General features: G+C 40.0%; 1 protein-coding gene across 7 annotated transcripts in view; it reads right to left on the minus strand.

Annotated features, from left to right (window-relative positions):
* The window catches only part of LOC132395978 (protein-tyrosine sulfotransferase 1-like), a 128,497-nt gene that overhangs the window by 69,164 nt on the left and 46,243 nt on the right, over positions 1-13,090 (minus strand). The window lies entirely within an intron of this gene.

Here is a 13,090-nt window from a genome sequence, read left to right on the forward strand (position 1 = left end):
TGTTGATGAGGGTAAGGCAGTGGATGTAGTCTATATGGACTTCAGCAAGGCCTTTGACAAAGTTCCACATGGAAGGTTAGTTAAGAAGGTTCAGTCACTAGGTATTAATGCTGGAGTAATAAAATGGATTCAACAGTGGCTAGATGGGAGATGCCAGAGAGTAGCGGTGGATAATTGTTTATCGGGATGGAGGCCGGTGACTAGCGGGGTGCCTCAGGGATCTGTTTTGGGCCCAATGCTGTTTGTAATATACATAAATGCTCTGGATGATGGGGTGGTAAATTGGATTAGTAAGTATGCCGATGATACTAAGGTAGGAGGTGTTGTGGATAATGAGGTGGGTTTTCAAAGCTTGCAGGGAGATTTATGCCGGTTAGAAGAATGGGCTGAACGTTGGCAGATGGAGTTTAATGCTGAGAAGTGTGAGGTTCTACACTTTGGCAGGAATAATCCAAATAGAACATACAGGGTAAATGGTAGGGCATTGAGGAATGCAGAGGAACAGAGAGATCTAGGAATAACAGTGCATAGTTCCCTGAAGGTGGAGTCTCATGTAGATAGGGTGGTGAAGAAGGCTTTTGGAACGCTGGCCTTTATAAATCAAAGCATTGAGTACAGAAGTTGGGATGTAATGTTAAAATTGTACAAGGCATTGGTAAGGCCAAATTTGGAATATTGCGTGCAGTTCTGGTCACCGAATTATAGGAAAGGTATCAATAAATTAGAGAGTGTGCAGAGACGATTTACTAGGATGTTACCTGGGTTTCAGCACTTAAGTTACAGAGAAAGGTTGAACAAGTTAGGTCTCTATTCATTGGAGCGTAGAAGGTTGAGGGGGGGATTTGATCGAGGTATTTAAAATTTTGAGAGGGATAGATAGAGTTGACGTGAATAGGCTGTTTCCATTGAGAGTAGGGGACATTCAAACGAGAGGACATGATTTGAGAGTTGGGGGCAGAAGTTTAAGGGAAACACGAGGGGGTATTTCTTTACTCAGAGAGTGATAGCTGTGTGGAATGAGCTTCCTGTAGAGGCCAGTTCAGTTGTGTCATTTAAGGTAAAATTGGATAGGTATATGGACAGGAAAGGAGTGGAGGGTTATGGGCTGAGTGCGGGTAGGTGGGACTAGGTGAGATTAAGAGTTCAGCACGGACTAGGAGGGCCGAGATGGCTTGTTTCCGTGCTGTGATTGTTATATGGTTATATAACCAGAGTTAATGAGTCCAGTTAAATATTCTGATGAAAGTGTACTAGCCTGAAATACTGATTCTGTTCTCTCCACAAATACTGGCTGACTAACTGAATATATTCAAATTTCCTAATCAACCTTTCAGTTGCAGTTCATTGTTTGTGTACAATGGTCTTAGTCATTACACAGATAGACAGTCCAAAGCCTATCTTGGAGTAAAACAGAACACCAAGTTCGAGAAGAGTATGGCTCAACATCATGCAACTGCTATGAAGAGATGGAATCACTGCCCAGTAAAGAGGGTGTATGAGTGGAAACAGAGAAAATTGTTTTGATCTTCTCTATATTTAAACAGGGGGAAATTGGGGAAAGCAGGACGACTCTCTGAATTAGTCGAAACTAAAGATTTATGGAGGATAACAGTGGCGGTCAGAGATTCTATACAACTATGAGGAGGTTGATGTACATGCTGTATATTTTCAAAACATGGCATGCATGGCAAGAGACCAATCAGAAAAATACTAGAGTAGTTGAAGTAATTTCAGAATTAGATAAGGGTCTCTACAGTGAAAGGTTGCAAAATGGGCAGAAGTGGGAATGTTTCACGTACAGAAATAAATAGCCTTAATGGTAGGTTGGATGTGAGATTTAAAAGAGATTGGAATGGAATGTATGGGTCAGTTTGAACAATCAGTGGGAGTAGGAATGGCAGCCTTAAAAAATGAGTACAGATTATGGGAGTGATTAAAAGACAATGGCTGTATTGTCCCTTTGTTGAGTAAGCTCTGTCTCATCCATCATTAATTTCAGGCAAGTTTTTTTTCATAGCCAGGAGCTGCTGAAAACATTCTTGAAAATGGAGGAGAGAGGTTTTGAATGCACATTATAAAGAACCACCAAGACTGATGACCAATGTATTTTAGAGGCAGAATGTTAATGAAAGAGAAATGGCCAAAGATGCTTTGGAGACCTCAAGGTTCAAAAATGGGAGTAAAAGAAGCCTTTGTTGTATTCATGAGCTTCATTTGGGAAATGTCAGTTCTATAGGAAGGCCTTTTAATTCAATGGGGAGAGAAGAAAGGAAAAGTAACAACAGCTTAAGTTTATAACAGCTTAAGTTTATGAAGAGCATTCCAGGAAGTCCCAAAGCAATTTGCGGCTAATTAAAAATGTGACCATAGTTGCAATATGAGATTATAATGTAGAGAAGCAACAGAAGGAGAAAGTGGATAAGTGTCTGGCATGTTCCAGAAAAGCTAAAGATAAGGAAATAAATTCACCATGGTGACAAATCATTTAATGCTTCAGATTGTTTTGTATACTTCAGCACAGCAGGAAAATCGTCAGAAGAATGTGAAATTTTGTGAAGAAACAGTTATAGACAAAATTTGGAAAATAACATTTCCTCTAAGAAAGAGGGGAACAAGTGGATGTTGTGTATTTGGATCTGCAGAAGGAGTTTGATAAGGTGCCACATAAAAGATATATCCAGAAGAAATGGTGTTGGGGGTGATGTATTAGTATGGATGGAGGATCAGTTTTCTAATAGAAGGCAGAAATAAAATAAATCAATGTTGGCAGTCAGTCATAAGCATAGTACCTTAGGAGTCTGTGCTAGGCCCACAACTATTCATTATATTATAACTGTATATTCATGATTTGGAGGTGGGGGTGAAGTGTAGAACATCTAAGTTTGCTGATTATACTAAATTAAGTGAAAAGGAAAATTGTCCAGAGGATGTGAAGAGTCTGAAGAGAGATATATAGAAAGGTTAAGACAGATTGTAAGGGCCTGGAAGATAGAGTACAATGCTGGTAAATGCCACATTATCTATTTTATTGCAGCATGCAGTTGTGCAGAGGTACCCATGAGTGCTCATGCATGAATTGTAAAATATTGGTTTACAGATGCAACAAGTTATCAAGGAGGCAAACAAAACATTGACCATCATTGCTAGGTTATATAATTTTAGAACAGGGAGGTAATGCTGCAGCCATGCAGGATACTGGTGTGGGTGCCCCTGGAGTACTGAATGCATTTCTGGTGACCTTACTTGAGCAAATACAGATACTGGCTTTGGTAAAGAGGAGGTTCACCAGGTTGATTCTACAGACATGGGGATCTAGCCTATGAGGAGAGATTGTGATGCCTGGTATTATACAGTACTTACTCAAATTCAGATGAATGAGAGGAAATCTTATTTAAAAAACATGTACAATTATGAAAGGGATAGATACGATAGAGGCAGGAAATTTGCTTTCCCTGGTAGGTGAGACTAGAACCACAAGAGTAGATTTAAGACAGAGATGAGGAGGAACTACTTTTCCCAGAGTGGTAAATCTATAGAATTCTCTGCCCAAGGTAGGAGTAGAGGCTAAATCATTAAATATATTAAGACACAATTTTGCATTGAAGGGATATTAAGGGTTATGGGGAAAAGGAAGATAGGTGGAGGTGTCAATGATCAGATCAGTCAATGAATGGCAGAGTGGGTTCAACAGGTCAGATGCTTTACTGCTGCTCATATTTCTTATGTTTTTAAGTTTAGAAAGAAAAAGAGGTGGAGCTGAGATTACAGTTGAATGGAGAAGATAAATCATTAGACTGTGATGTTGGGATGGAAGGAGAAGGAGGGACAAATAAGATGAAGGCTAGGATGTGCTATAAACAGCAATGGATCCATTACTGTGCTAATTGTTCGATGATAATTAATCACTACATTTTTCAGGTTTACCCTACATTATCAGAATCTGCATTTTAACTGATCTGGCAATTGTCTAGAAAATGTGATGAATGATTCTATAAACTTCTTACAGGAAAAAAATGGTTTCAATTTTGTGATAGTAATAAGATACTAAGAAAGTACGGTAACAATTCAGTAAAATTACCAGACTAATATCCAGCAACCTAGGCTACTATCTGAGAGATATACAGTGCCTATAAAAAGTATCCCCCCCCCCCCAGGAAGTTTTCATGTTTTATTGTTTTACAACATTAAATCACATCGAATTTAATTTGGCTTTTTTGACACCGATCAACAGAAAAAGACTTTCGTATCAAAGTGAAAACAGATACCTATAAAGTGATCTAAATTTATTACAAATATAAAACATAAAATAATTGATTGTGTAAATATTTGCCCACCTCCACCCCTTTAATTTGACACACCACATCATCACTGGTGTAACCAATTGGTTTTAGAAGTCAAATATTAAGTTAAATCTGTTTTTGGAGATCTGTGTGCAGTCAAGGTGTTTCAATTGATTACAGTAAAAATACACCTGCATCTGGAAGGTTCTACAGGTGGTGGTGAGTCAGTATCCTGGCAAAAACTACACCATGATGACAAAAGAACACTCCAAGCAACTCTGTAATAAAGTTATTGAAAAGCACAAGCCAGGAGATGGATACAAGAAAATTACCAAGTCACTGAAAATCTCTTGGAGTACAGTTAAGTCACCATCAAGAAACAGAAAGAATATGCCATAGCTGTAAATCTGCCTAGAGCAGGCTGTCCTCAAAAACTGAGTGACGGTGCAAGAAAAAGACGAGAAAGGGAGGCCACCAAGAGACCTATGACAACTCTGGAGGAGTTACAAGCTTCAGTGGCTGAGATGGGAGAGACTGTGCATACAACTGTTGCCTGGGTGCTTCACCAGTTGCAGCTTTATGGGAGAGTGGCGAAAAGAAAGCCACTGTTGAAAAAATCTCACATGAAATCTCAGCTAGAGTTTGCCAGAAAGCATGTAACAGACTCTGAAGTCAGTTGGAAGAAGGTTCCATGGTTTGATGAAACCAAAATTGAGGATTTTGGCCATCAGAGTTTGGCACCAAGCCAAAAACCGCACATCATCAAAAACACGCTATCCCTACCATGAAGCATGGTGGTGGCTGCATCATGCTGTGGGGATGCTTCACTGCAGAAGGCCCTGGAGGGCTTGTGAAGGTAGAGGGAAAACCCTGGAGGAAAACCTGATGCAGTCTGCAAGAGAACAGTGACTTGAGAGAAGATTTGTTTTCCAGCAAGACAATGACCCCAAGCATAAAGCTAAAGCTACACAAGAATGGCTTAAAAACAACAAAATTAATGTCCTGGAGTGGCCAAGTCAGAGTTCAGACCTCAATCCAATTGAGAAGTTGTGGCTGGACTTAAAAAGGGCTGTTCATTTACAATCCCCAGGTAATCTGATAGAGCTTGAGCAGTTTCGTAAAGAATGGGGAAAATCTGGCAGCGTTCAAATGTGCAAAGCTGATAAAAACCTATCCACACAGACTCAGGGCTGTAATTGCTGCAAAAGGAGTATCTACTAACTACTGACTTGAAAGGGTTGAATACTTAGATAATAGACAATAGACCGTAGGTGCAGGAGTAGGCCATTTGGCCTTTCTAGCCAGCACCACCATTCACTGTGATTATGGCTGATCATACACCCCGTTCCTGCCCTCTCCCCATATCTCTTGACTCCGCTATCTATAAGAGCTCTATCTCTCTCGAATGCATCCAGAAACTTGGCCTCCACTGCCTTCTGGGGCAGAGCATTCCACATATCCACCACTCTCTAGGTGAAAAAAGTTTTTCCGCATCTCTGTTCTAAATGGCCTACCCCTTATGCTTAAACTGTGGCCTCTAGTTCTGGACTCACCCATCAGCGGGAACATGCTTCCTGCCTCCAGTGTGTCCAATCCCTTAATAATCTTATATGTTTCAATCAGATCCCCTCTCATCCTTCTAAATTCCAGTGTATACAAGCCCAGTCACTTATTACTTATGCAATTAATTATTTTGTTTCGTATTTTTTTATTAATTTAGATCACTTTGTAGAGATCTGTTTTTGACACAAATGTCTTTTTCTGTTGATCAGTGTCAAAAAAGCCAAATTAAATCCACCATGACTCAATGTTAGAGAAAAAAAATGAAAACTTTCAAGGGGGTGAATACTTTTTATAGGCACTGTAGATGTGAATGCTATCATACTAACTATGAGATTGAAATTCATTAATTAAAATGAGAATTTAAACTTTACATCAGTTATGGCAATTGTGATAAAATCTCAGCTGGTTCATTGATGTCCTTTAAGAAAGAAACTCTGTCAATTGACTGGTCTACATGTGATGTTGAAGTGCCTCAGCAATGCAGTCATTTCAAGGAAAAAGTAGCAATGAATATTAAAAGCTGACATGGCCAATAACATCCATATCCTATATTTTTTTTTAGGAAACTACAGTATGTGTAGTTACTCTATCAAGGAGTGGAGTTTTTTCCATGCTTCCCAGTTCTACTCAGTTGCCAAGTATAACAAGCCTATGAGTCATGTTATAATTTCCACTCTGAAATGAAATGCTGCAGATTAACCCCTCAGAGTTCTGAGTACTTGCACATCAGTAATGTCAAAAATGACTTTTTACTAGTTGAAACTTTTTACTAGTTGAAACACTTCTGCAATCTAAGTGCTGACTATTCTGCTTGATCTGATCAAAGTAAAATATTTCACTATGTCACATAGAAGGAAAAAAATGCCGCTGTTCTGGCATCCTTCCAAACCTTAATCTCACAAACATCATAACAAATGGGGTACCATGGTGGCTTGGCAGCTAGGGTACATTATTACAGTGTCAGCGGCCCAGGCTCAATTCCGCAGTTGTTTGTAGTGAGTTTGCACATTCTCCCATGATCGGATCCTCCAGTTTCCTGTCACATTCCATAGACATATGGGTTAGTAGGTTAGTTGGCCACATGGGTGTAATTCAGCAGCAACAGCTTGTTAGGCCAGAAAGGTATAACCAGGGCAGCCTCCACAAAATCCTCCAATTCTCCTGGCACAATAAGCAAATCACTGTCAGTCTCCTTTCTCAAACCACCACCATTCAGCATCAAAACTCTGACCATACTCAGCAGTTCCAGTGTTGGCCATGTTATTTGCATGCCTGCCACCAGACTTTCAAAACAGACACTATCAGCCACAGTCATGAAAAGAGATTACCAGACAGACAGAAGAAATATTTCAAGGATGTTCTCAAAGCCTCTAGTTTTTGTGCAAGTTCCTGGACCATGACTGATCTAAATGAAGAAGCATCTGGAGTATTAAGAGCCTTGAGCTTATTGGGAGCACAGGTAGCCCTTTGCCTTCCTTACCATCCACACAACGCATCATGCATCTGTTATTTGACCGATACCACCATCTGTAAACCTGACATTGGTCTCATTAGCCACATCAAAACCCCACAGAACTGGAGTTGAAACAAGTCATCCTTGACCCTGAGAGGTTGCCTAAACAAAGGAAGATTTTTTTTTCCCTTACAGTTTTTATAAGCAGTGTTCTGGATCAATTGAACATTTACACATTGTATTTGTGAAGATACCAGCAATTACAGGGGAGTTTGCTTAACTATCATATCTACAAGACAGTGATTAAGCTTCTTGATTATGTCAGCTTCAATCCTCAGGAGTAACTGATTAGATGAATAATACTTAACAAACAAATGGTTTCATAAAACTTAAATACTCTCAGTTATTGTCACATAAAATGGACTGATGGCATTAGAGCTCTGGGCTTACTGGCACTCCAAAGAATTTAACAGACACTTTTGAATCTAGAGGTCTTGAAATGAGGAAAAGAGGGGATCTCATTGCCCAAGATTGCGTGGAGACGCAACCCTCATTTTCCTTCTCCACAGAAATACAATTAACATTGCCATACGGATCGAACACAGCTCAGAAACATAGTTGCAATGCACAAAGCCCTTTATCGTGATCAATGCATACCACCTTTTTTTCTTAACTTCAGCACAAAGTTCAAAATAATAGTACATTTTATTATCAATGTACATACATGTCACCATATACAATCCTGAGATTCATTTTCCTGTGGGCACACTCAGCAAATCTATAGAATAGTAACTATAATAGGATTAATGAAAGATCACCTAGTGTAGAAAACAACAAACTGTGCAAATGCAAATATAAATAAATAGCAATAAATAAAGAGAACATGAAATAACAAGATAAAGAGTAGTTAAAGTGAGATCATTGGGTATGTGGACATCCCTTTGTTCAAGAGCCTGATGGTTGAGGGTAGTAACTGTTCTTGAATTTGGTGGTGAGAGTCCTGAGGCTCTTGTACCTTCTACCTGATGGTAGCAGCAAGAAAAGACCATGGCCTGGTGTTGAGGATCTCTGATGATGAATGCTGTTATCCTACGATAGTGTTCCATGTAGATGTGCTCAATGGTTGGGGGGTGCTTTACCTGTGATGTACTTGGTTGAATCCACTACCTTTCGTCGGATTTCCCATTCAAAGACATTGGTGTTTCCATACCAGGCTGTGATGCAGCCATTGAAAACACTCTCTACTACACATCTATAGAAGTTTGTCAAAGTTTTAGATGACATGCCAAATCTCCACTAACTCCTCAGGAAGTAGAGGGCTCCCATGCTTTCTTCGCAGTTGCACATATGTGCTGGGTCCACACTGCCAAAGTAACAGGTTAAAGATATCAGTGAACACACCAGCCAGTTGGTCAGCATAGATCTTTAGTACATGGCCAGGTACTCTGGTCTGGATGCTATCCTTGGAGTATTATTTCCTTTGAGTATTTTATATTCCTGAAACTTGTTGGTACTTAAAACTATTGATCAAAGCTCCACATGTAAATCCTTGGTCAAGCAATATGCTTTACATAAATCATCCTCAAGTAGATTTCTGTCCCGTGCTTTTACAAATGGCAACTCTTGTTGTTGATCACAAGTTCCAGAATCAAAATAATCTTTCTCAGTTTCCCACTTGAATGTTACTGCTATATTAAAGATGCAAAGATAAAAACATAAAAATAAATATAATTATTTAATACCTATCTGTATTAAAAGACCATAAGGTGTAGGAGCAGAATTCGGCCATTTGACTCATTGAATCTGCTCCACCATTTCATCAAGGCTGATCCAATTTTCCCCTCATCCCAAATCTCCTGCATTCTCCTCATATCCCCTCATGCCCTGACCAAACAAGAATCTATCAACCTCTGCCTTAAATGTACATAATGACCTGGCCTCCACAGCCATCAGTGACAATGAATTCCACAGATTCACCACTCTCTAGCTGTAAAAATTCCTCCTCATCTCTGTTCTAAAAAGACACCCCTTTATTTTGAGGCCATGTCCTCTGGTCTTAGGCTCTCCCACCATAGGAAACATCCTCTCCCACATCCACTCTATCAAGGCCTTTCACCATTCAAAGGTTTCAATGAGGTCACATCTTCTGAATTCCAGTGAATACAGGCCCAGAGCCATCAAACTTCATATGACAAGCCATTCAGTCGGGAAACATTTTCATGAACCTCCTTTGATCCTCCTCCAGTTTTAACATATTCTAAGATAAGGGGCCCAAAACTGCTCACAATACTCCAAGTGAGGCCTCACCAATGCTTTATAAAGTCTCAACATTACATCTTTGTTTATATATTCTAGTCCTCTTGAAATGAATGCTAACATTGCTAACATTGCATTTGCCTTCCTCACCACAGTCTCAACCTGCAAATGAATCTTTAGGGAACCCTGCACAAGGACTCCCAAGTCCCTTTGCACCTCAGTTTTTTTGTATTTTCTCTCCAGCAAGAAAATAGTCAATCCTCTCATTTCTTGACCATACACTTCCTGACACTGTATTCCACCTGCCATTGTTTGCTCATTCTTCTAATGTCTTTCTGTACCCTATTTCCTCAAAATTACCTGCCCCTCCACCTACCTTCATATCGCCTGCAAACTTTGCAGCAAAAGCACCAATTCTATCATCTAAATCATTGAGATATAATGTAAAAAGAATCAGTCCCAACAGACCCCTGCAGAACACCAGTGGTCACCAGAAGCCAGTCAGAAAAGGTTCCCTTTATTCCCAATCTTTGTATCTTGCCAATCAGCCACTACTTTATCCATTCTAGAATCTTTCCTGTAATACCATTAGCCTGTAGCTTGTTATGCAGTCTCATGTGTGGCACCTTGTCAAAAGCCTTCTGAAAATCCAAATACACAATATCAACTGATGTTCTCCTTTCTCTATCCAGCATGTTATTTCTTCAAAGAATTCCAACAGAATTGTCAGGCAAGTTTTTCCTTGAGGAAACCATGCTGATTATGGCCTATTTTATCATGTGCTTCCAAGTACCCTGAGACCTCATCTGTAATAAACAACTCCAACATCTTCCCAACTACTGAGGTCGTACATACAAGCCTACAGTTTCTTTTCTTCTGCCGCTCTCCCTTCTTGAAAAGTGGAGTGACATTTGCAACTTTCCAGTCTTCCGGTACCATTCCAGAACCTAGTGATTCCTGAAAAATCATTGCTAATGTCTTCAGCCACCTCTTTCAGAACTCTGGGCTGTACACCATCTGACTTGTCTACCTTCAGACCTTTCAGTTTCACAAGAACCTTCTCTCTACTTATGGCAGTATCACACACTTCATGATGCCCGACACCTGGAACCACCACCATACTGCTAGTGTCTTCCACTGTGTAGACTGATGCAAACTACTCATCACTTCTGTATTCCATCTTCACCTTCTTAATGACTTTTTAATTGCCCTGTTACTTTTTAAAAGATTCCCAATCCTCTAACTTCACACTAATTTTTGCTCTATTATATGCCCTCTCTTTGGCTTTTATGTTGGCATTGACTTCTCTTGTGTCATCATGGCTGTTACTTCAAGCAACACACAAAATGCTGGAGTAAGCCAGGCAGCACCTATGGAAAAGAGTACAATTGATGTTTCAGGCCAAGACCCAAATCAGGATTCTTCTTTTTTTTAAGAATAAGTCTTTCTCTTTAGGACGTATATAACCTGTGCCTTCCAAATTGCTTCCAGAAATTCCAGTAATTGCTGCTCTGCTGTCATCCCTGACAGTGTTCTCTTCCAATCAATTTGAGTCATCTCCTCTCTCTTGCTCCTGTAATTCCCTTTACTGCACTGTAATACTGCTACAATTGACTTTAGCTTTGACTTGTCAAAATTTAAGGTGAATTCTATCATGATCTAAGGGTTCTTTTAGCTTAAGCTCTCTAACCAATTCTGATTCATTGCACAACACCCAATCCAGAATAGCTGATCCTCTAGTGTGCTCAACCATGAGGTGCTCTAAAAAACCATATTCTAGGCACTCTAGAAATCCCCCTTCTTGGAATTAGTAAGCAATAATAAGCATTTCTAAACTCTCTGGACTATAATTATGTGTTTACACTGTATTCAGCACAATCTCAAGCTTGAACGTAAATCCTAGACGCTACCACATATTCAAGGTTTATTTAATCTTAGAGCTTGGTTCATGATGAAGTGTGGCCCGGGAGGGGCTGACGTGAGTCTGTCCATTTGGGAGCCGGGGTTGGATTAATCTTCGTCTGGCATCTGTCCACAGACATCAGTGGCCCTGATCTAGCATTGTCTAATGGAGTCCTTAAAGCACGCATGCCTCCACATGACGTCAATGTGTTGATCTGCTAACTGTGGATACGCTGATAACTGGACCATAGCCTTTCAATTAAACAATGTCAAATAATTGAAAAAAACTTTTCCCAAGATGTCAACTCCCCCACCCAACTACTTCTCAAAGTGTACAGAAATATAAATGTCAACGAACAGTAACTTGTTTATATCATCTGGACAACCGACTAACCGAACTTAAACTTAACATCGAACTAAATGATAAATGGCTATCCAATGACCCACATCCAAAACACTTAGGAATCACACTAGATCAAACTCTGTCATACAAGATCCACCTTCAAAATGTAAAAAAATAAACTAAAATCCAGAATGGCCATGATCAGGAAGATAGCAGGAGCCAAATAAGGTGCTAACCGGTCAGTCCTTCAAACATCTGTTTCTCAGTCGCCGAATATTGTGCACCCACCTGGGAGAGAAGTGCTCACACAAATATCATCAATACACAGCTCCATACCTCTATGAGAAGAATTTCAGGAGCCCAAAATCCACAGCTGTCCAATGGCTCCCAACAATGATCAGAATAGCATCCTGGATATCCATAGAAGAGCAGCTTCAGCAAAATTCTACAAGTGTATCCAAAATATGCCCAACAACATTCCAGCTCACAAACTCATTGAAAATGCTCCTCTACCTTCCCAGCTCAGATCCAGTAAACCCTTCTACAACTTGAAAAACCTCAACTCCTATGACAAACATACAGAATGGTGCCAATTCCGGCACACCAACATGCCCCGGTGGAGACCTGATTGAGGAACCCACCTCACTCCCCCCAGGCTTCACTGCAGCGCCCAGAAAAAACAGGACAGCTGCAAATAGACTCAGAAGTTGACATGCCAATGCAGTGCAAACACTACACCAGTTGGGTGCCTGACAAACCCCAACTTGCTAATGCAGTGTCTCAACCCAAGACATCCTCCACCTGGTTCAAATTTGCCCTCTCACGAAGATCCAAGATGGCTTTACCACAGTCCATCAACGCAGCCATGAGCTGGAGAAGTGGCTTGACAAAAACTGATTAAAAATGTGAAGAGAAAAACACCTGCCATACGAAACAACAAGTCTTTGAACAAAGATGTAAGCTCCCAATTTGTTTTTGACCTGTTCTCTTAAATGATTACTTTACACAGCAAACCATTATAATCAAAAATATAATGAAGAAAACATTGCAGAAATTGTTATATTAGATTCAGCCATTGTATTACACATTTCCTACATAATCATGTTTGGTTTCCTTGTTCCTTGTTTTCCAGCTTCCATATCATTCATTTTATTGGTTTCTCACTTTACACCTATCCTGTGTAGCTACGCATAGCTCCAGTGCCATATTCAAATTTGCTGATGACATCACAGTCGTAGATCGAATTAAAGGTGGTGATGAATCAGCATATAAGAGGGAGACTGAAAATCTGGC

This window comes from Hypanus sabinus, chromosome 6 (genome assembly GCF_030144855.1).
Source record: "Hypanus sabinus isolate sHypSab1 chromosome 6, sHypSab1.hap1, whole genome shotgun sequence".
Taxonomy (NCBI): domain Eukaryota; kingdom Metazoa; phylum Chordata; class Chondrichthyes; order Myliobatiformes; family Dasyatidae; genus Hypanus; species Hypanus sabinus.